Here is a 26,712-nt window from a genome sequence, read left to right on the forward strand (position 1 = left end):
CCAATGCACGCAGCATGGGTAACAAACAGGAGGAGCTAGAGGCCATTGTGTGGTCGGAAAACTATGATATAGTTGCCATCACGGAAACATGGTGGAATGACACACACAGCTGGAATACTGTGATTGATGGCTACTAACTTTTCAAAAGAGATAGGCAAGACAGGAAAGGTGGTGGAGTAGCCTCTATGTTAAGAAAGAATACGAATGTATGGAAATTAATGATGGTGATGATAGGGTCGAGAGCTTATGGATTAGGATAAAAGCAAAGGCCAATAAGACTGACATAATCGTGGGAGTCTGCTACAGGCCACCCAACCAGGACAAAGTGGTGGACAAGATACTTTACGGGCGGTTGGGTGAGGTCTTGAGGTCTCTATGCCTTGTTCTCATGGGGGGCTCCAACTTCCCAGACATCTGTAGGAATTATAATACAGCAGAAAGGGAATAGTCCCAGAGGTTCCTAGAGTGTGTCGGAGACAACTTCCTGACATAGCTGGTGAAGGAGCCAACAAGGGGAAGCAAAATCCTGGACCTGCTGCTTGTTAACAGAGAAGGCCTTGTGGGGGATGTAAAGGTTGGAGGCCGTCTGGGGCAAAGTGATCATGAAATAATAGACTTCTCAATCTTTGTTGAACCTCAGAGAGGAGTCAGCAAAACTGCAACCTTGGACTTCCAAAGGGCAGACTTTGGCCTCTTTCGGAGCATGGTTGAGAGAGTCCCTTGGGAGGTAGTTCTGGAGGGCATGGAAGCCCAGGATGGCTGGGAATACTTTAAGGAAGTTATTTTAATGGTGCAGGAGCTGGCCATCCCCAAGTCACGGAAGACGAGCCGTCGGGGTAGAAGACCGGTCTGAACAGAGACCTTAAACTGGAACTCAGGAATGTTTATGGTCTTTGGAAGAGGGAGCATGCAACTTATGATGATTACAAGTACGTAGTGAAGCTGTGCAGGGAGAAAATTAGAAAAGCTAAATCCCAGCTAGAACTGAATTTGGCCACTAAGGTGAAGAACAGCAATAAATGTTTCTATAAATACATCAACAGTAAAAGGAGGGCTAGGGAGAATCTCCATACCTTGTTGGACGCTGAATGCAACACAGTGACCAAGGATCAGGATAAGGCAGAGATACTTAATGCCTTCTTCACCTCAGTCTTTAATAGTAAGACTTGTGCCCTGGGCACACAGCTCCTTGAGCTGGCAGATGGGGATGGGGAACAGAATAGGCCAGGCACAATCCACGATGAGATGGTTTTGGACCTGCTCCGCAAGCTGGACGCTCACAAGTCCATGGGGCCAGATGGATTGCACCCTAGCGTGCTGAGGGAGTTGGTGGATGTGGTTGCCAGGCCTCTCTCCATCATCTTTCAACAGTCCTGGCTAACAGGGAATGTCCCGGTTGACTGGAGACTAGGAAATGTGACTCCCATCTTCAAGAAGGGCCAGAAAGATGATCCTGGTAGCTACAGACCTGATAGCTCACCTCGGTGCCAGGGAAGGTTATGGAACGGATAATCTCAGGATACATTGTGGATAAATTAAAGGTCAATCAGAGGATCAGGCCCAGTCAGCATGAGTTTATGAATGGTAGATCCTGTTTGACAAACCTGATTTCATTCTATGACAAGGTGACCCGCTTAGTGGATGAAGGCAAGGCTGTCGATGTGGTCTCCCTGGACTTCAGTAAGGCCTTTGACACTGTCCCCCACAGCATCCTTGTGGAGAAGCTGGCTGCCCATGGTTTGGATGGGCATATGCTCTTCTGGGTGAAACACCGTCTGGATGGCCGGGCCCAGAGAGTTGTGGTCAGTGGAGTAAAATCCAGCTGGCAGCCAGTCACAAGCGGTGTCCCCCAGGGCTTGGTGCTGGGGCCTCTTCTATTCAACATCTTTATCAGTGATCTTGATGAGGGGATTGAGTGCACCTTCAGTAAGTTTGCAGATGACACCAAGTTGTGAGGGAGTGTTGATCTGCCAGAGGGTAGAAAGGCACTACAGAGGGACCTGGATAGACTGCATCGATGGGCCAAGGCAAACTGTATGAGTTTCAACAGGGCCAAGTGTCGGGTCCTGCACTTTGGTCACAACAACCCCAGGCAACCCTATGGGCTTGGGGAGGAGTGGCTGGAAAGCTGCCTGATGGAAAGGGACCTTGGTGTGCTGATGGATGGTTGGCTGAATATGAGCCAGCAGTGTGCCCAGGTGGCCAAGAAGGCCAACGGCATCCTGGCTTGTATCAGGAATGGTGTGGTGAGCAGGACTAGGGAAGTAATCCTGCCCCTGTACTCGGCATTGGTGAGGCCTCACCTCGAGTACTGTGTTCAGTTTTGGGTGCCCCAGTACATGGAGGTGCTGGAGCAGGTCAAAAAAAGGGCAACAAGGCTGGTGAAGGGCTTGGAGAATATCCCCTACGAGTAGCGACTAAAGGAACTGGGGCAGTTTAGTCTGGGGAAGAGGAGTCTGAGGGGAGACCTCACTGCTCTCTTCAAATACCTGAAAGGTGATTGCAGTGAGACTGGGGTTGGTCTCTTCTCACTGGTGACAGGTGGCAGGACAAGGGGAAATGGCCTCAAGTTGGTCCAGGGGAGGTTTAGGTTGGATATCAGGAAAAAATTCTTTAGAGAAAGGGTTGTTAAGCACTGGAATAGGCTCCCCAGGGAGGCGGTTGAGTCACCTTCCCTGAATGTGTTTAAAAACCATTTGGATGTGGTGCTCGGGGACATGATTTAGCGGTGGGTTGTTAGAGCAGTATGGTTAGGTTGCGGTTGGACTTGATGACCTTGAAGGTCCTTTCCAACCTGAGCAATTGTACGATTCTATGTTGTACAAATCACTTTTTGTCACTTTTGGTAAGCATAAGCCTTAAAAACAGTCAGTTTAACTAACTTACTCTTCTTTTTAAAAATCTTTTACAATAATCTGGCATTTTGCAGGCACTAGAAAACAGCAATGACAAACACAGAAAAATTTGTTTATGGCAGTACTGCCATAATACTGCAGTTCTAGCCTGCTGGTCTGCCTGTGCTCTCATCCAAACTGACCTGAATGAGAACTAATGTATCCTGCTGTTTCTGACCAGTGACTCAAGCTGCTTTTGCTTATGGTTGTGCAGTGGTGCCTGATTTTAACTTAAAGGAAGAAAAGGATTTGAGTGCCTCTCAGGCATATTTTTAACTGGGCAGTTACAACCATTTACTTCTGTGCTACTTGATAAACCTACAGTAATCTTGTGATGAGCTTTATTTAATAGCAGTACAAAGATGCTCTAGATAAGAAGTGCATTAACTGATAGCGAGGACACTTATGTTTTGTCACATTTCTACATGAATGATGGAAAATAGTCATAGAAATATCCTGCCCAAGGTCATGCAGATGCAAATAGAACCTAGCTCTTCAGATTGTTATTCAAATACTGCAGCCACGCTGTGTCCTCTCAGCATCCTTTTCTCCCATTTTCAGGATGCTTCTTACTATTACAATACATGTAATCTGCAGCAGAGCTTCAACTGCATGAGAAAGTAGACTGAGACTACTAGCTGTCACTCCTGACAATTTCCACTACTGAATTTTTCCAAGTTACTGGAATCTTTCATGGTCTCCAGTAAGGGCCTTTAAATCACTGCTTAAAAAAGGCTGAAAGGAACCATCAGAGAAATACCTGCCATATGAAAGAGAGCAGTATGGCAAGGAAGATATTTCTTTTTTTTTTTTTGCTCATTGCTGTCCTATTGAGAAGGTCTTGTATTCTACGTATGTTGAGATAGCTAGGAGTCATACAATACTGATAATGTGCATGTTTGGTTTTTTTGGTGTAGAAAGTAAGAATAGCAAAAATCAGTAATAATCAAGTTGGTTTGTATCTTAAACATTCCCATCAGCAAGCATTAGCAGTAAAGGTTAGGGCTGTGCGTGATTCAGTGAGTTTTGATTCATCTGTGGATAGCAGCAAAGAGTATCAAGGAACAATGAAACTGAAGGCATCTGTTAACGGGGTGTCTGTTAAAATAATGAAACAAAAGGGTGGCCCATAAGATTAGCGGTGTTGTAAAGAATCTTTTTTTCTCTGGTTAGGATGAAAAAACTGTGTTATTCGGACAGTTGTTTGGCTCTTCATGTTCAGTAATCTGGGGGGTCTGGCTGCTGGGCAGCTGTCCCCATCACGCAGCTGGCATTCCCTGGGAGTCACTCAGGAAGGCTGTTCTACATAGCTGCAGATGTACGATACTACCCTATGTTTAAGTCTGTCCCCTCCTGGCTGTGATTAATGTAATTTGGCTGTGAAAGCTGTGGAGGCAGCTTGCAGCGCTACTGCCCATGCTGTATGTGTCTCTGTTTTAATAGAGTGGTTGAATTTGCATGGCTGTATTTGTCTGGCACCTTTCTCAAACACAATAACAATTCCTCAGAGATACATCATGTGCACATTTACCTAATTATTAAAACAGTATTTCTCAAAAAAAAAAAAAAGATTATATTAACTGACATCTCATATGTGTGTGATTTGATGTAGTGGTCAGGCAGATAGTAATTAGTCATTATGTGTTGGGTTGTTTTTTTTTTTTACTTGAACTCTGCCAAGGCCTCCCACTCTAAATCTTTGCGACACAATATCATGTTGTGCAAGAGTGCCTGCACTTGTTTTGCCATCTTAACAAAATGTTTTCCGAAAGAATGAAGGAGCTTGGGTAGAGGACCACATGAAGGCAGGTCTGTTACTTTACCAGGTGATGCACTTCTGATTGGGTATCTGCAAAGCAGGTTCCTATGTAGTACTGACAGAGCATAGTACGTCTAAAGAATAGCTTTATGTCAGGTCAGACTCTTGGTTCTTCTGTGGTTTTGCTTGGTTTGTTTTTCTATTGAAAAAGGTGCTGAGTTGCTCGATATGATAATCTGTTTGTGAATCCTGGAAATCTGAACATTTTGGTCATGCTTTAAATCTCGCAGCAGCTATTCCGCACATGACCAGCCAAGTACAGAAGGATGTTTGGTTGCAGAAAGCTCCTTTTCTTGTTGAATGCATATGACTTCCCTGTCACTGTAAGCTGTTATTTAAGACATTTTCCTTGTAATTCCTTGAAACAAGGGGAAAAACCTTCAGTCATACTACCTGCAAAATTGTCTTGGCACATCTCACATTGTTCAGCATCTGGGATAACTCGTAGGAAACAGAGAAAGCATTGTTAAACCTGAATCATTCAGTGGATTGGCACTGGTAACAGAAAAACCTCACCTGTTATGTTATAAAGAGGATTTTCCTCAAAACAGGAAATGCAGATGACAAAAATAATTTCTGGAGTGTTGTGATAGGGACTTGCCTGTTCCCCACTGCTAACCTGGGAGGCTGAATATTCTGGTGCCTCCTCTGTTTTCAATGGGATTGCTCATTCTTCACTGGGAAAAAAAAAAAAAAAAAAAAAAAAAAAAAAAACACCACAGTCTTTTTCAATTAACTGTCTTTAAAAAAAAAAAAAAAAGGCACTTTCTTTGAAGAAAGAAAATTATAAAAAATCTTTTAGTAATGCTGGTGAAGAATGCTGGTGTGTGAAATCTGCTATATAATAAGGCATAAAACCAATACTGCACAAAGTGATGGACATTTTGTTTCCTGTTGATAGCTTTTACAGCCCCAGGAGATTTTAATCCAGCATTCTGAGTATGGCTCAAAACTTATGTGGTTGTAGCTCATCTATCTGAATTCTCCCTGAACTGCTAGGTAGGCATATTTCTTCCTCTGCAGCATTCCTGAAAATGTGCAGTGTGGCAGTGTTGAGAGCTGTCAAACTGCCACACGGTCTGCCTGGGGTAGGTGAAGTGAGTCCTTTCTATGGTATATAAAGCTTATGAGCTATTTTTGAAATGGAAGCTGTTCTATAAATGTTTTAGGCATAACTACAAGATACTGGGAGAGAACTCCCTGTGGAAATCAGTTCAGAGCCTGGTAGGCTGGTACAGGTTCTTCAAGGCATTACCTGCCACAGGCACACAAAAGGTATTAAGAGCTTTAAAGTATGTAAAATAAACAGCTGCCTATCCTAGTTAGGTGGAAGGAAAGCTTGTACCTGTGGTATATTTGGTGTTTGCCACCAATGATTACTGGTGAATTGCTAAATGATCATTGTGAAATGCTAAAGCTGATCTTTCTAACGCATTGCCCAGACTACGGAAGCTAATATGGGAGGAAAGAAAAACTGCTGAGTTTTTCTAGTAGTGCCTGTTTCTACCTGGATTTGTGTGGTTTATTAAAAAGGAGAATTGTGGACTTAAATAACTGCAGGCAAGGGTATCAATGGCTTGGTTATCAAACCAACTAGATACAGATGAAAGACATCCAATGGAGACAGGATTCATTGCAGAAGGTAAAAATAAATCAGATGTAGAAAGATTAGTACTTTACCCTCTTTCCAGATAACACTAGTCTATTATAGCTAAATGGAAAACACATTTGTTTGATACAAAATAAGGAAGAAGAGAAGTTAAAGAACTTCACTGGATTTAATTACCTTCCATAAGAATCCTCTTCACAAGTTTATCTCAAGATCTCAGCATCTTCCTCAGGAAGGAATGGACAGTTGAGTGAGAATGCATAATTGTAACTATCTAAAATGTTGGCTGCCAGCTGTCATGCGTGCACTTCTGTTGAGCACTTTGTGACGTGGCGCTAGCTAAGAGTTTGGAAGAAAGCCATTTCTAGAGATAGTGCAATACCTATGTGAAGTGGAAAGCAAATTTAGTGCAGGAGTAAAGCCATTGTTTTTGCTGAGGAAATTAGATGTGACTGCAAAGTAAGCCTTCAGCTGGCAAAGCTGTATGGTGTTTTTTTCTTTATCTTGTGTCTGTACAAATACATTGTAGTTGTATTTGAATAGATCCATAAATTCTTTGCTAATTATATGACATTATTTGGGAAAGCTCATGTGTCTTATTTTGCTAATATAAAGATGAACAAATGTTAGGTGTTGAGAATAGTTAATCAGCAGTTCTTGTTAACCACAATCTATGGCTGATCATGTCCCAGATTTCTCCTGTCTCTTAGAGAAAGAGATCTTAGTTTTTTGTACCCTTAAGAGGGGACCATACTTCAAGTTAGTACTTTTGACTGGCATTTGAAGTGCTTTGAAGGCAGTATGGGGATTGAAGGGACTACAGAAATGCAAAATACTTTTACTATTACTGTTCGACTAAAATTAGATTCTGCTCTCTCTAGAAAGAAAATCTGCCAAAGTTAATATTTAATCCTATGGAGTATCAGTAATTTATTTTAAAAATGCATATGAACCTTGAAAACCATGCAGCAGAAGTGTTCAGGTGTTGAAGTTAGTGTAATTCAGTTTTTATAAATCTTTACATTTGGAAGGAACCAACAGATTCATCATTAATTTCTGAGCAATTTACAGAACATTCTCTCCTCCTTTCCATCTGTCTCAGATAATTTTTTCTTTGCTTTTTTTTTTCTTTCTCCTTCAGAGCAAAAATGCTAAGTAATCCTGAAGACAGGAGCTGTATTTATAGTCCCCCAGCTAGTTCATGGAGAGAAGCATTAATGCAAATCAGTTTGTGCCTTTTAAAGAATGCTGCAATCATGTGATGCCTTTCTCAGACATGAAGGATGAGGTATATCAAATTTAGAAGCTTCTGATATAGGTATATCCTCTTAAACAAAAACCTTCTGTGTAATAAAATGAGAAGTATGCAATAAGGAAAAAAGTGTTGAATTTATGTTCGTTAGTAAGTGAGAAGAGAGCATGTATTGCAGCAACAAAATGCTAACAAAAACCTGTTGGACTTCCCCCAGCTCTGACAGTCGCAATGTTTGCGCAAAGCCTGTGCTGCTATTTGTTAGTATGGTCGCTGTGGCAACTGGAAACCTACAGCTCCTGGGTGAAAACAGAAGTGGGCGACTGGGGGAACATGAGCACCAGCTTCACATCTGCAAATGCCTGCCGCAGCTCTTCTGCCTTTTCCCGCAACAGACTAAAGCCATTCTCTTTGTTTCCCTTCCCATACCAGTACTGGAAGGGTAACTGTGAGGAGCAAAGTAGTACAATATGGAACCCACTTGGGGACTGAGGTTCCTACTTGCTGGATTTACAGCCACTTCTTCCAGATGGCACAGTTATCAGGGCGCCAAACCAGCTTATTGCAGCCAGTGCAAGTGTTGTATGCACACACAGCCAGCGAACACACATTAGCCTGGTGACTTGATCTTGTAGCTGTGCTTTCAGAGAAAAATATAGGCAAGGTGTACAGCTCCACTTGAAAGTGCTGAGTCAAGCTTCTTGGAGCCTACCATCCTTTGCTGAGGTCACAGTACAAATCAGTAAAACATCTCAGGCAGATTTCACGGCTGACACAGCCGTGTGTAGCCCTACCACAGGCATCAGCCTGCAGCATCTCTGGGAGCTGCCCCAAAAGATCACCCATAGCTAAATTTGCCTTTTGTGAGTCTAAACCACATCCCTTTGAAGATCTTGGCATATGTAACAGTTGGGTACAAGTCCCCTGGTCCTCTGACTAGCATGTACCCAAGGAAAGGAGCAGAACGTTGAGCTGGCAGAGGAAGTGGTGGGGGAAATGCAGCTTTTGGCCAAGTCTGCACTTGGGAAACAGTGGGCTCAGTTTGCTCAAGTTCTGCAGGGTGTTTAAATCAACGCATCAGAATGAAAAATCTGGTTAAAAATACAGGATTTGTTTTCCCATTTAAAAAGACATTGTTGGGTTGAGTATCTGTGAGGACTTGAGGAGCCCAAAGGCTGGGTGGTGGCTCAGGGCATAATGGAGATACACAAAGGATGTAACCACCAAAGGTGGTCTCCTGCACCAACAGGTACAGTCAAATGATTCACTGAATTTAAGGATTTTTTGGGTTGGGTTTTTATTTATTCTTACTGCCTTTAAAAACTGTATTGGCCACTGTGCCATCTTAAAGCTTTCTGTAGGCCCCTAGCATTGCCTGATAAATAAAAACATCCTCAGGTAGAGCAGTGCTGCCTTCTTGCTCTTGGTCTGTGTAGGGGTGCCGGGGGCCACTGGCAGACACAGGAGTAGGGGTAGGCTCTCCTGTGCAACACAGCAGAGGGCCTGTGTGAGGGAAGAGGACGTCCTACATTGCCTCAGTGTCCTTCCTCACCAAACTCCTTGTCCTCAACAATGTGAAATCTATATTTACCCAGAGATACGTAAAATAGGCTAATTAATGTTCAATCACTTTGAATTTTTTTTTTTTTTTTTTTTGGAAACTGAGTTCAGTCACAGAGCTGCATGTTTCATAGGACTTGTCAGGAAAGATCAGCTAATGTTTCTAAGCATTGTCATGATCCGTCAAATATTCATGATTCATATGCTGCAGTTTAAGGAAACACACAGAATCCAGGAAATTTTGACTTTGTGGAAGGTGCTATACTCTCATTAATGAGCTGTATCTGTCAGTTTTAATAAGCACAAGGACTTTTCCCTTTTTCTTTCTCATAGGACTTATCAACCAACTATTGCATTTGTCCATTGGAGTTATAGGGTTTTCTGACTTTTTCAGTTTTATTGCAAGGCTGCTACCGAATATCCAGATCACTGAGATAAGTTAAGATCACTAAAGCTGTCGTGGTGTTTTTTTTGTTTTGTTTTTGTTTTACTTCTGTCCCTTTTCTCGTGGCTCTCTAGATAGTAGATGAAGATGTTCTCAGTGTGTGTATGTGTCTGTCAAACACCACCGACGTGACAGCTTGTCAGTGCTCCTTCTGGACCCTCCATCCACTATGATTTGCCAGAAGGTGATTCTGGCAAATCTGTCATACAGCTGGTTAGTTAAGCTAGTTGGCAAAGCCAGCCTAAGCCATAAAAATAAGCCATTGATTTATGTGCTGTGTAGTCTCTAGGTCTGCAGAAATATTCGTTGTCCTGAGCTGTAACGGCTTTCTTTAGAATGTGTGTCTGTTCTCAGTGGGCAGCCTAATTCACAAACAATAACAAAACACCTCAAAACTCAGAATCTGGGCATCTCTATGATCATACAACGTGCCATTGAGGAGGAAAAAAAAGTAGCAAACATTTAAAAACAAAATCAAACAAAAAATCTAACTAGCCACATTTGGTTATTATCTTGCCAGTTTTAAAACCCTGACATTGAAAGAATTTACAGACTTGTCATGTGCAGATAGTGTGGAGAGAATAATTTTTTTATTCCGAAAACAGAAATAAAAGAACTCTTTTCCTGTAGTTACTTTGAAAGGTCTTAGGGATAGACACCTTCAAATGAGCCTGAGCACAGAGATACAGCATCAGACAGCCAGAAGAAATCATCCTGCAGAGAATGACATCCAGAGATTCAGTGGATTCTTGTAGTTAGTGTTAGCATACTGTGAACGGGGGCGCAGAAGCTGCTTTTGTTGAATTACACAATGAGATTATAGACGACTGGAGACTAGAGAAAGGGAGCAGACCCAGGACCCCACAGAGCGTTATGTGTAGAGCAAGATACTGAAACAGAACCTTCTACAAATCCTTATTGAGTTCCATAGCTCACTGGAGGGTTAGACAGAAATTTGCACATCTTTTGCAATATTTCCTGGATGCTTGTGGAATGGAATTGTTTGTGGCTCTCTAGGACTCAGCAGTCTATGTGGCAAGTAAGATTTATCATACTTGAATTTTGTGTTATATTTCAGTTATTTCAAGTTATTATTCAATTTGAACTTTGTATTTCCAATTCCTGGAATATTGCAAAGTTTACATATGTGTGTGTATATATATATCTTTATATATCTATATATACTTATTAATCTCTCTTTGTCTGCGTACATAGATATATCAGTTAGTTGTACGGATATTAAATTAGTTTGGTATGAAACCATGAGATTTACAATTGTGTGAGTTTGGAGAAGAGAAAGCTCCGGGGAGACCTCATTGTGGCCTTCCAATACTTGAAGGGAGCGTATAAACAGGAGGGGGATCGATTGTTTGTGAGGGTGGATAGCGATAGGACAAAGGAGAATGGTTTTAAGCTGAGACAGGGGAGATTTAGGTTAGATATTAGGAGGAAGTTTTTCACACAGAGGGTGGTGACGCACTGGAACAGGTTGCCCAAGGAGGTTGTGGATGCCCCGTCCCTGGAGGCATTCAAGGCCAGACTGGACGTGGCTCTGGGCAGCCTGGTCTAGTGGTTGGCGACCCTGCACTTGGCAGGGGGGTTGAGACTCAATGATCTTTGAGGTCCTTTTCAACCCAAGCCATTCTATGATTCTATGAATTAAAAGCTTATATTGGTCCACTCATCTAAAAAACAACGGGTGTGCCATTCAGCAAGACTTGGACAGGCTGGAGAGTTGAGTGGGGAGGAACATAATGAGGTTCAACAAGGGCAAGTGCAGAGTCTACACCTGGGGAGGAATAACCACATGCATCAGTACAGGTTAGAGGCTGACCTGCAGGAAAGGAGCTCTGTAGAGAAGGACCTGGGTGTCCTGGTGGATGAGAAGTTGACCATGAGCCAGCAGTGAGCCTTTGTGGCCAAGAAGACCAATGGTATCCTGGGGCACATTAAAAAGAACGCAGCCAGCAGGTCAAGGGGGGTTATTCTGCCCCTCTATTCTGTCCCTGTGAAGCTGCACCTGGAGTACTGTTTCCAGTTCTGGGCTTCCCAGATCAAGAGAGGGAACTTCTGGAGACAGTCCAGCAGAAGACCACAAAGATGACTGGGGGGCCAAGAGCATCTCCCTTATGAAGAAAGGCTGAGAGACCTGGGATTGTTCAGCTTGGAGAAAAGAAGCCTGAGAGGGGACCTTGTCAGTGCTAGATAAGGCCAGTTTTGTTGTTTGTTTTTTTTTTTTTCCAGTGGTGCCTAGCAACGGGACAAAGGGCAATGGGCACAAACTGATATATAGGAAGTTCCATCTGAACATGAGGAAAAACCTATTTACATTGAGGGTGACTGAACACTGGAACAGGCTCCCCAGAAAAGTTGTGGAGTTTCCTTCTGTGGAGATATTCAAAACCCACCTAGATGTTTTCCTGTGTAACCTACTGAAGGGAACCTGCTTTAGCAGAAATGTGCGACTACCTCCAGAGGTCACTTCCAATCCCTGCCATTCTGTGATTCTCTGAACTATTTATATATAGGGAGAGCAAGCAATCTACAGAAACCAATAAAGTGGCACCCTGTGTCTTCAAATTAGCTAGCAACTAGTCTTGATTAAAACTGATATTGAATTCAGCAAGTCAGAGAGTTCTTACCTAGGACAATCTATAAAATTAATCAGCCACAAAATACCGCATGCATATTGGCAAGCTCTTCATCCAAGAAGTTTTGGAAAATAAGCACAACTGGCACTTGAGATCCCCAGTGCATCTGAGAACAATATGCTTCCCAGCAGTCTGTCACAAAACAGCGTGCATATTAGCAATTCATTACTCATTAAGAGTGCCACGTGTGCAATAACTGCACATACATATGATGATGATGTTATTCCTGGGAGTTCTGCTGTTTGTATGAATTGGTTGTGGCACACACTGTCACTCAGGGTCCCCTCTATTAGGAATTGCTTGTTCCTGGTTTCATAGAGACTATTTGGAGTGCACCAGGTTATTAAGCTGCACAAGAGTTTTGTTGTGATATCTTAAAAGTGATTTTTGGATGCAGCAGCATCAGCATTGCAAGTGACTTCTGTACCACCCCTGGAGAACACAAAGGAAAGTAATGTGACTATTCATATGGATTTTAAGTTGTAAAGTCTCAAAAGCTAAGGCAGGATATGATGAGCTCCTCCATAACTCAGCATCTCAGGAGAAGCCTGGTTGTGAACAAAGTTCCTGGTCAGTGATGGCTATGAAAAGAAGATGCATGTTTCTTTGTCACTAAAATGCACAGTTAGGTGTCTTGTTAGAGCTTCCCACACCAATGTTCATAAACCTTGTGGTGTGCTGTATGAGCTCTGCAATTTACAGCTCCAGCTAAACAGTTTTCACAACATTATTAAGTCTCCATCCCAGTTTGCTCCAGACTAGTAGCCCAGGAGACAATTTCCCAACCTCTCATTTGTTAACTATGAATATATACCAATACAGGATGGCCCAAGGAAGATAATGTATAGACTTTTATACAGGACAGAGCTTTCTGCTGCATAGTGTGATGCTGAAGGAGTGGGACAAATTTCTTGTCTGGGTCTGTGGTAGGTTCAGGCTGGATGATGTCCTGCCAAACTTCTGGAGTACCTCTGAAGAGGTACTGCAGTGTGGGTGACCTTTGTGACGCAGGGTGGGTAGGCATTTGGTTTAACCCCAAATTGAAGTGATCCCGTTGTTCAAACAAGTTTACAATACATTATTTTGAAATGGTCTTGAAATGCTAAGAAGGCAGTAGTGGGTGTTGTTTGTTGTGGGCTCTCCTTTCTCACTACTCCATTCTTGTCTTTCTGCTTGGATGATTCTTTAAGTCCAAGATCAGTTCATTCATTACTGGAGAACAACATTTCCTGCTCCCTGCTTTTGGTTCTTGAGCCTCAGAGACGGTTTGTTGTAAGACAGGAGATGGTTAGAACTGATTTTAGGAAATTGTTGTTCAAGAGCATTGTTTAGTGTGTTCCAAGCTTGATACATCGTATTTTTTGTAATTACAATCTTGACTTCACTGGTGTGTTTTGAATGTTTACTTTGAGTAACTTGAAGCAATTTCACCTGGCAATTTAACTGAGAAATTAATTCCAGTAGATAACTTTTACACTGAATGCCCTTTCAGTATAGAGCGTAATTATTTGTCTAAATAATACTGCGTGTTTTGACTTAAAACATTTTGGCCCTCTTAGTGAATTTTTAAGTTTTTGTCTGTGCTTGGGCTTCAAATGAGTGCTAGCAGATGCTAGCAGAACAGAGGAGCTGACACTGTGCAAGTTTGTGACCCTGACTCGGTGACTTCCAGCACAATCTAACATTACCCTAAAGAATTCTTGATTAAAAATTGCTCCTCCTCCTTTTGGTTGGGTCAGCAGAACGTTGAATCTAATTTTATATCGGTGCTGACCTAATTTTAGGAACCTAGGTTCCTGTGGGGCCTGCATGACTCCCTAGCCTATTTTCTGTGATCCCCTTTTACAAAGGAATAGTTGAGGCTTGCGTTGGTGCCTCAGAAAACCTTAACCAAGGACAAAGCATACAGCTATTTTCTTGCTGCTCTTCTAGGTGCATGAGGTATACCTTGCTATAACCTTTTCTTAAAGGTTTCCTATCTTTTTGTTCAGGCAGTGGTTATTATAGATTATTGCTTCTTGTAGTCCCAGTGAGAAACACAAAGGGAAATCAAATTATCTAAATTCCTTTGAATCAAGAGCATTTCCCAACCATGCTTGTTTTGAATGAGCTTGAGTAGCTCTCATTATGATGTGAAAGTTTAGGCCAATAAATAGTTAACTATATACGTTATAGTAACTTAACCAAACTGTTTCTAGGAAAGGTGAGTGATTTTATTCAGACATTCATTGTACAAACATTAATTCAAATGAAGGAGGGGTTAGATTCAGCCGTTTTTTTGTTTTGTTTTTTTGTTTTTTTGGGGGCTACAGAGAATCCTTTTCTAAAAAAGAAAAAAAGAAATTGATGACTTTAGCAGCAAGAGCTGGAGAGCAGAATGAGCTGAAAGCAAGCCTTGCTTTCAGGGCAACTCTGCACAACACCGCGCCTGCTCCCTCAGACACAGTGAAATGCCATTGTTCAGCTACTGCCTACACACTTTCCTGTTTTAATGCACCTGAGTAGTCACTCTTGAATAGCATCTATTGTATGTGATAAGCTGTGAATAGGGAATGATGAAATGGTGACTTCCTAGAAAAGAGTAGAATTAATCTTCAGAATTCTCCATGCCTTGTATTAGGCCCTCTGACAATTGAAAAACTGACAAGTGTGAGTGTTGTTAAAATTCATGCAGCTTGGAAGAAATGCCCCATTGGATTGTCCATTTAAGCATGCTTTTAGTCTGGAAGTTTCTAGTAGCTTGTTACAATTATATTGATTTTTAAAAAGAAATTATTGACCTTTAAAACCCTGGAGTCAGCTGCCTGACTCATTGCAGACATATTTAGTTATTTGTATTCACAGAGGCCTAGGCAAGAGATGGCAATCTGCAGAGTCAGATGGTAGCAATGATGAGAGGTGAGGGCTGGGTAGTGAAAACCTTTTATTTATATAAATGCAATTAGATGGGACTGATTGCAGTAGGCTGAGATACCACTCGCAGGACATGGGTCCACATTCCAGAGTAAGAGATCTGCAACCTTCTGCCATCACTTCTTCTACCCCCTCTCTGGCACATGTCATCTGCAACTTGATTCCCTTCCCTCCAGTGCCTGTCCCCAGCCCATGCAGGGCACCACAATGTTACTGTGCCCATGATGCAGCAAGCTCCAGGGCTCAGCACAACCCATGGGCACGGGTCTCCCACTGATCTCACAAACTCATCAGTCTACTGTGGTAAGCCAGTAAACGTGGCGCTGAGCTTCCTCCTGCCCAAGGCTAAAGCCATGGCCCCCAGCCTACAGCTTTTGTCCTAGAAACATCTATTGTTGAGGGAAGAAGGGAAAATTTATTTAACTGTTACATTTACTTAATTATTAAATAAGCTTCCACACACCAGAAGGGTATCATGCACTTTAACTGCAAACACAGGTTAATACAAAGAAGGGTTTTTACTGAGATTGGTCAGTAGGACCATGAAAATACTGAATGAAGAGAGAAAAAAATGGAAAAGAAAAAACTCTTTACTATCTGCATTGATTAAGAATTGTAAAATAAGATAGAAGCTTCATTTATGAATTGGTTTGCGAGTCTGTCTTCTTGGAGAACCAATTTGGAGCACATGCTGTCTTAACAGTTACTGATAATTTGGCAGTAAACTCATTTAGGTCCCACCCTCCGAACAGTTTCAGTACTCACCGTTGTGCGTGTAGATTTTTTGAAAGAGGGCTCAATGTTTGTACAACTGATTGTCCTATTTACTAGAGGAAGACTGGGATATTTCTGCTGTGCCTTGTTATTTTTACATTTTCACCTCAGAAAATAAATTGTTTCCCAAGTTCAAGTGGAGGAACAATTTTCTGGGCGTCAAAACAGATCAAGTGGTATATGAAAGGGATATTAGTTGCTGTGAGTACAGATCTGAAGATAAAAACAATGCTGTTATTTAGCAACTATAGATTGATGATAGATTAAATCATATGCATTTGGTTGTTTTTCTATGGACTTTCCCTTTCTTAAAGTGCTCGGTAACATCACAGAATTTCTTATCCCCAGCAGGACACCTGATGTAGGAGGCCTGGGTCTGGCATATCAAAGGTATTCAGGGAAAGAGGTTGGCATGATTTAGCATGGCTCTGAGTCTCAACAGGTGAAGCCCAAATCCCCACCTACCCCTACAGCCTTCAATTTTTATACTAGCAATGCAGCAGCATCCAGACTTTTTCCCTTCATTAACTCTTTTCCTTAGCAGACCACAGATTTCTCCTGTTTCAGTATTTTAAGGAGGTGTTAGCACCATGTTTTCAGTATTTCAGTGATTGTTCCCAGGTCTTTTCCTTTTGCATCACCAAATCCCCTGTCCCTGCTGCTTCTAGATGCCCACTCTCGTATATTAGCACTGGGAGACTAAAAGGCATCATGCATTCTGATTTGACAAGACAACTTTATGGATATTGAATTGTCCACCAGAAGACTCAAAATTCATGTTTTCTATCCCATTGCTACAGAGAAAATCCATTTGTCCTGCAGTACTTCAGAACGATGATTGACAAGGCTATGAATGATGTTGAATTGATTTTGTAATGAAGCTATATACTAATACGACATTGAGAACAGTCTTTTTTTTCTCTATCTGCTCCAGAACCAACCCAGCCCTCTGGCAGAGGTTATACCTGTCTTCACTGCAAAAGGGCTGAAGGTACAGATGCCTTGCAGGAAGGTTTGAGTCTCAAGACTTTTATCTTAGTGCGCACCTATGGGTGGACAATAGGACAACCCTGTTTGGGGGAGAGGGCATCTCTAACACCACCTACAAATTCTATTTGCCAATTTATTTCATGCCATTTGTATTTATTTCCTTTTCCCCTTTTCCTTCTCTCTATTCCCACTTCTTTCCTTCATTTGCCAGTCCACTCTACCTCTGCCTTTTTCCCTCAGTTGTGTACATTTTAGTCACTGCAGCAGAAGCAATGCTGCAAATGCTTTTTTCAGGCTGCTCAAGGACTGTAGAGTCTTTCTAAGGGAGCTGAGTTTTCTTTGTTGGTAAATCCTAACAGAGTGCTGTGCCAGGGCTATTGGTCTCTCCTGTGTCATACAAGTTGTCTTTAGATTTTTGGAATCCATAACAGTATGTAGGCATTTAGCTCCTAGCAACTTTATCCACTCCATTTGGAACTAAGTGGGCAAAGAGAATTATCATTGAATTATCATTGACACCTAACATCTACTGACATCAGATACAGCACTGATAAACTTTTGATTAATGTTAAACCTAGAAGGTTTTCTTTTTCTCCTTTACTGTATATTTAGGAACAGTATGATGAAGAAAATGTTAAATGATTCAGACACAAAAACAGAAGAAAGAAGACTAATAAGGTAATGTTGAGGTTCTCCTCAGAGTTCTGGAGTTATTAACAACTTTTCTGGGAGGATAGCAAGTGGTAGAAGTGCCAGTCATCGGTACTGAATCCTAGCTCATGTTTAGTCATCATATTTTCCCTTTTTTTAAAAAAGTTTCTCTTTGCTTTTTGTGAGAAATACATTTTGAGATCAAATTCCCATGCTTAGGCAGTGAATATGTTCCAAAACAGGGTGGGCTGGTGTGAGTTATGCATGGGGGCAGATGGCAATGATCCCCCTTTATTGTGATCAGGAATTGAAATGGCCTGTATCATCATCCAATCAAATGATCAAACAGTGTTATCATTTTCAAAATTTGAATCTATTTTTATAACAATGGATGTATCTATACAAGATACTAGTTTGGCACAGGTAAATTGGATGAAATTACGTGATTGTTGTGGTACACTAGAAGTTGGACTCAGTTATTCAGTAGTCCCATTTGTCTTTACTATGGATCTTTGCTAGGGTTTTTTTTCTTTTTTCATCAAATATCAAACTTCACTGCAAGCACAAATATCCAACTTAATTATTTTCAACTCTGGAGGTTTCAAGCCCATTAAACAGCAGAGAGGCTCAGTAATTGTTTTATTAGTAAATCTGAAAGTGTAATAATATTAGTGGCAACAGAGGATAGTGAGCAAAACAATGAGAAAAATGTAAAGGCATAAACAGCATCATTAAAGCTGTTTCACAGAAGATAAACATGGCTGTCAGGTTAATATTTCAGACCACAGATAGCTGTTTTAATTAACTCTTTCTTGCATTTCCCTGGTGAAGAAACTAGACGTAGAATTACTTAACTTTCTTAGAAGTATGTGCTTTTCAGTATTGCTTCCTTCCCTCTATAATGAAGCTAATAACTATGATGTATGTTGGTTGCTCCAAAAGTGATTTCCAAGGAAACTACAACAGATACAAAGAGCACAATAACACTATATGAGGGAGCAAGTTCTCAGTTACAAAACACTGCTTTTCAACATAGTCACAATCATTAGCTATGCATTTTTGCCAGCCATGAACAAAAGCCTACATGGTGCTCTCATAAAAATCTGCACCAATGGAGGTGACCCACCCACCACCTCACTGTACTCACATCCATTGTTCGGTCCTTAGAAACATTAAGCAAGTGTTGATGAATGTCAATGGGTGCCTTTTTTTCCACATGGAGGAATTCATTGACGCACCTTTGTTTCATGCATGCTTCCATGTCAGACACCATTTTGTCAGAGAGTCCCTTGGCTGCAATCCGTCACACAGCAACAAAATGTAATGGAATATTGGTGGAAAGGTTCATATTCTACTGCCATACTATCAACATCTGCCTCTGATGTTGTAAGCCAACATAATCAAATGAGGCATTACTTTCAAAGCAGCCCTCATAATAGCTGTTTTCTGCAGTTCCTGATGACTCTTACGTCGTCTTGTCTTTGCCTCATGTCTTATGCATTCACAAGTCTGTTCTGTCACAGCCTCTGAGGGCAGTGAATGGGGGACACAGCGTTCTGAGCCCCTCTGGGAGATGTGTTCTGCTGCATAGCAGCACTCTGGGGTGTCCCCAGGAGGGGGACTGTTTCTGGGCACAGCAGGGTCTGGAGGTGTTAGTTGAACTGTGACGTGGAGTTTTACAGGGTGATTTCTAGATTGGGTAATTCAGCTGAGAACCCAGTGGTATAATGGATTTTGTTTGGATTCATCATCATAAAGAGGACCTGGAAGAAGAGAAAAGGAAGGTCTGACTGACCAAAAAGGCAGAGTAAGGAATTCTGGGATGTCTTTTCTTTGGTCCACTCATTGCTTTATTGTGTCCATTGGTTGCAAGACTAAGGGGAATGAGGTGGAGATACATCTGTACTATTTTGTCCAACTAGAAACATCAAAGAGGCTACAAGACTCCTAAGTGGGTTGTTCATGGTTTAAACTCTAGTTTTGGACTTGTCAGAATAGTAACATATGAGTAGGCTTGTTACATGCTTGTTAACACCAAGGAAGAGAGATGTTGTCATGCATCCTAATCAGAAAGGTTTCTCATCTCATGAGGTAGCTACTTCTCATATTCTCATTCAGTATAGTAGATATAATGCAGTGGTGATGGTAAAGTTATGAGGATGTTTGTAAGCAAGGCAGAGTTTGTAGCTGCTTTAGGAGCTAAAGAGGAGCTAGACTGCTCAAAGCTTCCATGTTCTCTTCTATTTATGTGAGAATGCCCAGATATGCTTTGTGAAGCTGCACTTGTATTTCTGTTTTAGGAATGTTTGGGGTTTTTTGCTGCTTTAGCACCTGGCACTGTTATGATGTCAGATATCCATACATTCATGTGCACAGCATGCAAGTTCATGTGTGTGTAATGTCTGGTACCTAGAAAAAAACTAGAGTTCTTTTATTAAAGATGGAAAGAAGTCTTTTAGAGTTACGTCTCATGCTGTTTCCACCACACTTTGTTTGTGCCCTTGTGTGTCTTGATGCACCGGTCTTGCCCTATAAAATTCCAGTATCTTTGCAGTACACAAATCTGTCCTTTGCTGGATGGTTTCAAGTCACATATTGGTATAGCCTCCAAGCTTCCTTTTGTATCAACAGTTTCAGTAGTTGTATTTGTAAAACCTGCACCTGGATGGCTTTTACTTGGTTTGTGTAACCATGTTGTTCATGGTACCTTCTTCTCTGTAACCTATGAATCATTTGGTTGATAGCTGCTTTGCTAAATGTTACTCAGCATTGCTGGTGTACTCAGAATAAGTACATCTTTTGAAAACACACACAATTAATGTGGTGAATTAGGAAGGAAATGCTACGTATAGCTGGTACAGTATAGACAAAAATTCATGTTATATCTAAGATAAATTTAAGATGTATCATCCACTGGTAGTGCTCTAGAGAATGTACTCTTAGCTCTCAGGTTTCCCTTCTTACTTTCTGTGCGCAGATTTTCTTCAATGGAGTATCCCTAGGCTAGCCAAATAATTCAATAACCATATTGCCTCAAAAACTAAAGTGAATATGTGCCTAGCATATTTAGTTTCATTATCATTTTAGAAATTTTAATTAGAATCACAGGAAAATAGACAAGTAAGCTGATATTGAGTGAAGAGACTTTTCAAGTGTTAATGAAAGGAAGAAGAAAAAATATTTTTATGATGTCTCAGTTGTTGAAAGACATCAGCTTTCACAAGTCCAACTAAGACAAAGCTCAGAAGTATGGGAAGAGGGTCTCTCTGGTAAACTGTAGCAATCAGAAGGACTAACGTGATGGAAATAGCATTACAAAAAAGGTAGAAGGAAAATAGAGCGCTCACCCAGATTGGAAGATTATTGGAAGATTTGGGGCTCGCAGGGAAAGGCTCCCACCAAGAAGGGATCTCCAGGAAAAGATCCTTTCTCAGGGGCAGTCAGCCCTTAAATGAGGCCTAAGAGGGGTGGAGCCCCTCTTATCCTCAGCCTTCACCTGTGCTCCCAGGGCTGACTGGGTCTTTCCTCCAGGTGCTCAATCAGTGGTTCAGGCCGTGACTCAGCAGTTCCCATACATAAACACAATATTGTTCTTACTTCGCGTAAGTAAGAATGGACTTAAATTATGCCTTGGAAACTACTATCTCTGCTTTATCTGAGAGCACATACATAGCATTCTTTGAAATAAGTAAGTAAACAATACAGATTTTCATGGAAAAACAATTTGCCCCAACAAAATAATCAAATAGAAATTGAATGCTCCTGACAGTATTTAACAAAGTCTGTTAAAACTCAACTGTGATTGCAGTGCATATATTAATTTATATATACACCAAGTTCTGACACTACATTCCAAACCCATTATACATTTCTTACATAGGTCTTTATGGTTCAGTTGGTTGTGCTCTTCACTGGTGCATGTGGTCAAAGATTTAAATGCTAATGGAGTATAAATGCTGATAACAACATGGTTGGGTTTGATGAGGAATACAGAAGCTCAAGGCAAATAAAGCAATAATAACCATCCATCTGATTCACTCATTTATTCCTAATTTTAAAGCTTCTTTAATATTCAAATAATATTAACAATAAACTAATAGAATCAAAGAATGGTTTGGGTTGGAAGGGACCTTAAAGCCCACTCAGTTTCAACCCCCTGTCATGGGCAGGGCTGCCACCCACCAGCTCAGGCTGCCCAGGGCCCCATCCAACCTGGCCTTGAACACCTCCAGGGATAGGGCACCCACAGCTCCTCTGGGCAGCCTGGGACAGTGCTTCACCACTCTCATAATCTTTCTTACATCTAGTCTAAACCTACCTCTTTTAGTTTAAAACCATTTTACCCTTGTCCTATCAAAATGCTCTCATCAAAGTGTAATGTCTAATCGCAAGGATTGGATGCCTGTTTTGCATAGCATACATGCCTTACTTTCAGCTTTATGAACACTTCTGCATTGGACTAAGATTAGATTTTACCTTAATTTGTGACTATGTTACAAGTGGTTGCTGGAAGGCAATAGCAAGTGTGCAGAATGTTCCCCATTCTAAAACTGGTGCCTGTGTACAATTCAACTGAAAAATACCATTTTGTTGTTTGAAATGTTATCTGTAGACACTTTACCTTTTAACAAAGTACTGTGCAATGTGGAGGAGGTAATATTGACTGTTCAGCATGCAATGAACTGTGCAAGTTACCTGAGTCACAGGGCCATTAACAGGGAGCTCTGAAAGGGCAAAGTGTGCCGGTTGCAGTGAAGAATGAAATTTTGCCCCTGTTTGTACAGCTATGTGCAGGAGAGTATGCTCGATCAAGTGTCTGAAATGAAGTAGATACCTTCCTAGAAGTTGCTATCAAGAGCTGATCTGTTTCTGATTAATAAAACTTGGTTGATTTTAGAGCTCTTCCTCACTGAATAGGGTTTTACTTTCAAGTGAAATCTATAGAAATAAGTGAGAACTGAAGTGAAGCAGCTTCTGGTTTAAGCTGATTTTTTTAAGCTGAAGAACTTGGGTGAACCTTAATCTTTTCTGAATGACACTAGTTGTAAAACTAAATCCACTTATCTAACCACAGCAAGCAAAGTTTCTGCCTCCCCACTTCAGTCTGTGAAGGTGAGCTGCCAGAAGAGATGTGATTCTCAAAGCTGGGGCATCCCCTGTTGCCCATCAGAGCTGTCACATGACCCCAAATAGCTACAGGTTTGGCTTTAGGTCATAGATGCTTTAGTCTTTCTAGGCCCAATCAGAGCACTGACGTTGAGCATCTCTGTGTCTTAGGGGAGCTTTCTACTGAGATTCCTACATAGGAGCTGTGTGCTGTTTTATGTCCCCTGACCACCCAGTTAGACTGCTGGCTGATCATCTAGCAGGAATGAAATAGGTAGCAGCACTGCACCTCTCTGCATTAACAGCACAACTTATTTTCCTCTTGATGTGCTCCCAGCTCACCAGTAAACGAATGAGCCCAGAGCTTGTTCACAGCTAAATAGCATTGGAAGTGCCTGTTTGTTTACTTAAGTAAAAACATTGCACTACAAAGGAACCTTCACAAAAAGGCAAGCGATAACTCCATACAGTCGTGCAATCCATAACACCTAAACTGTAGCCAGACCGCTTTTCCAACAATTGTATTAAAAGCCATACTTTTCCTTAATAACCCATGTAGCAACAAAGAAGTCTCAAGGCATGTGCTTCTGCTCTACAGACAGCTCCTTGCACATTTGCTGACTTTGCAGCTGTTTCCTGCAGTCTCTGACTTCTGTAATTAGGACAATCATCAAGCCAGGCTAATGATATTCAACCAAGTGGTCCACGAGTCCAGAGCACTGGTTATCTCGAGGGCTTAATTTGCTGAGTGTGGGGCAGCACTATACAAGGTTTGGGTGTGTGGTGGATATAACTTGATTTTTTTAGCTCTTGTTGCCAAGTTACAAAAAAATGTTATCACCATGGATTGTCTTAATCGACCAAGATTCCACCTAGAAGGAGCCATACTGATGAATACTGCTAATATAATGATGTCTCTGAAGAGAGGAGAAGAAAAACCCAACTTGTGAACAGGTTAATTTTGTATTCTAGACATCAGCCAGATGGGTCAAAAATAGCTGTTCAGACCCCAGAGATTATGACATGTGCTACAGCAGCAAGTGAAAAAGAGCTTGCATTCGATAAATAGCTACTAATTTAAAAGTAAACAGCATGAGGAGTACCAAGTGCTTAAAGATAGAGTGGCAGTAGTCTGTCCTCGGAATGGCATCGTAGAGTTACTTCCAATGGAAACAATGGGATACCCTTGCCATCAGGTACTACACCTAATCCTAAGAAAAAAGGTCAATTAAAAAAACAAACCGTACCCAAAGCCTCTGTAACTGTCCAAATGGTTAGAAATAATACTGGTAAAGGCTTCCTCCTTTTAGCAATTGCAAGGAATGTACCACATTCCGAACGGAAAATGAGGTAGTCCGTGCTTCCATCTGAAGCAGTTCTCCCTCTTCCTGCAGATCCCTACCAAGTGCTCGAGCTTCTCTGAAACAATCATGTTTCCCCTGAACTATTTAAAAGACCGCATGGGGGGCAGTAACTAAGGGGAGGGGTCCGTCACTGCCGTCGTCCGTGAGAGTTGGTGCCCAAGTAGTTCCTGCCGGGTCACCTGCCCGTGGGCGTGGGTGGCTGCCTGCGGGCTGGGGCTGCCTGCAGGTGCCTTCCTGCCACATCCCCGTGGTGCGACCGCTGGGACCTGGCCCCGTCCTTGCATAGAGACGCCTTTTTCTAGCAGCAACGTCAGGCCAGTTCTCTGTGGGTTTCCGATGCAATTTGTAAACGCATCGTTTAAAAGTCAACTCTTAATAAGCTGTTGCAGAAAGACACTGTATAACGCATAAGAAACAGAGGCGCACCCACTCGCGGCTGCAGCGCTTTCCCAGCACAGAGAAGGTGCAAAGCACCCCCCGCCTCCTTGCAGGCAGAGCAGGAGAACGCCGCTGTGCGCTGCACCCGGCTAAGCGGGGCGCGCCCCTGTCACCCTCCGGAGCCAGCCGCTGGGTGAAAGCCTCGGCGTGACACAAACGGGGCCGCGGAGGTTTGGAGAAACGCCGTCGTTAAACTCGACCCGAAACCTCTCACCCGCCCCGCGAGCCGTACCGGGGCCGGGAGGAGGGGCAGCTGCCTGCCCGCGCCGGGGGTCCCGTCCGGGAGGCGCCCGCGGCCGAACCCCGCAGCTAGGATGGCGCGGTTCCGCTCGGGCAGCGCTCCGCCGTGCTTACCGTGCTCCCGCCCCGCGCGGCTCCTCGGCTGCTCTCCGTCCGCGGCCGGCACGAGGGAGGTCAGCGCCGGGGCCCCGCGCGTCATCCTCAGCGGCAGGGTGGGCTCGCTCCTCGCACCGGCTGCGGCTGCCTCCGCCGTGTGCCAGCCGCCGGCCGCCCGCAGCCAGAGCCGCCCATTCCGCAGCCGGCGGCGGGGGGGAGCCGGAGCCGAGGGCCGGGGGGGCGGCGAGGCGGGGCCGTGCGGAGCGCCCGCCCGTCCTCGCGGAAAGTTCCTTCGCCCCGCGGAGGCCGCTCCGGGGCTGGGGCAAAGCGGTGTCTTCGCTTCGCCGCCCTTGGGTGCGGAGGGGCAGCTCCATTCCTAGGCTTCCCGGAGGGATTCCCGAGGGTAAAAAGCTGTTGCTGTGTTGGGAAACGCTGCTGCGTTCTGGTCAACCTGGGTCGCCGAAGCACAGCTTGGTCATTTTACCGTGCACCCCCTTTGCGTGCATCTGTCTCTCTCTCAACAAGTTTATACGTGTGATTTTTTTAAACAAATTAGTACGGGATTTCACAGAAATGGGTGTTTGCTGAAAGCATTTCGTGTCACTGAGATAGGAGAGAGGAAGAAACGTTTAGGTTCCCACTGCTCTCTGCTAGCTTGTACTCTCTATCACAGGGTGGGTATGGAAGGGTTTCATGGGCTCTTAAGGCTCTTTACTCAAAATATTTGCTATAGAATCTTAAGAATATCAGAAGGAGCTCCGACCTCAATGTCATGCCGTGTTCAGATGCTCTGAATGTTCGTCAAATGCATTTCCTTCTAAAAGGATGATATTTCAGTTTCTGTATCTCCTGCAGCACGAAAGTGAGTGGCGGTCTTAATCCTGGTTAACTGGCACATATTTCAATTCCCAACGAAATTTAGGAAAAGTAAGACATAGAGGTGGGAGAGCTGAAATATGCATGCATTCTTGGTTAGAAACTGAATGTGTGATGGCTTGATTTCTCATATCTCCTCCAAACGGTTGCGCCAGTTAGATGTGTGCTAGGTGTTCTGTCTCCCTCCCTCCATTGAGCATAGAGTGATGTTTTCCTCTGTTCCAGCTTTACCGGCTAGGGAGGGTCCCGGGAGAATGAGATGTGAGCTCTTTAGATCTTTCTATTTTTTTTTCACATCTGGTTTAATTATACATATAACTCTGACTTTGCTAAAGGTACTGGGGATTTACCACCTTCATAATTCATACAGAAACAGAACAGCAGCCCCTACCCAACAGCTTATGGACAGTTTCCTTATGCTGATTGCAGGCGGAACCATACTTTGTGTGTTTTCTTCCCCCTGTAAATTTGAATGACTGCAGCAGCCCCCCTCTCTTTTTTTTTTTTTAACTGTAAGTTTCCACACCGAATGCTGCAGCATCCCATGAACAGGAGCTTTGTCCTTTAGCCTGTGAGCAAACAGCATGAAGAGTATGCACAAAAGTGTTTAATCAGAACTCTCTGTGGATATAGACCCATTTCAGCTAACGAGCTTCCAGTAATACTGGGCACTTTCCATGAAGAAGTGCAACATTAGGGAGAACCAACTGTGCGTAGGACGCCTATCCACAGAGCTCCAAGTCTCTTAGAAGTCACCCAGAATTGCGCATGGATTCATGATTAGCTGAGTAATACACTTCAGTGAAAACAGTTGGGTGGGAGAAGAGCAGGACCTGGTGCTGGGGATCACGTCTGCTGTGATGAGGACTGTGCTTCTGCTGGAGCTTGTCCATTGAAACCCTGTGCAGCTGGGAAAACCCAGTGGTGTGCGGCAATATGGGCACAAGCTTCAGTGCCAGAGAGAGTAACACAGAGCACCTGGGCACGTTTCTTTGTAGTGCTGGGCAGCAGTGGCTGGAGCTGGGTTTGCTCTG

General features: G+C 42.8%; 1 protein-coding gene and 1 long non-coding RNA gene across 4 annotated transcripts in view; one reads left to right on the plus strand and one right to left on the minus strand.

The window, feature by feature from the left end:
- RASGEF1A (RasGEF domain family member 1A) overlaps positions 1–24,943 on the minus strand; it is a 160,910-nt gene extending 135,967 nt beyond the window's left edge. The window contains exon 1 of the mRNA XM_021400410.1: positions 24,821–24,943. The gene's annotated coding sequence lies outside the window, so the exon portion shown is untranslated. The remainder of the gene's footprint in view (positions 1–24,820) is intronic.
- Positions 1–26,712, plus strand: part of LOC110400508 — a 228,137-nt gene that overhangs the window by 110,022 nt on the left and 91,403 nt on the right. The gene's annotated exons all lie outside the window — the stretch shown is intronic.

This window comes from Numida meleagris, chromosome 5, assembly GCF_002078875.1.
Source record: "Numida meleagris isolate 19003 breed g44 Domestic line chromosome 5, NumMel1.0, whole genome shotgun sequence".
In the NCBI taxonomy this organism is placed as follows: domain Eukaryota; kingdom Metazoa; phylum Chordata; class Aves; order Galliformes; family Numididae; genus Numida; species Numida meleagris.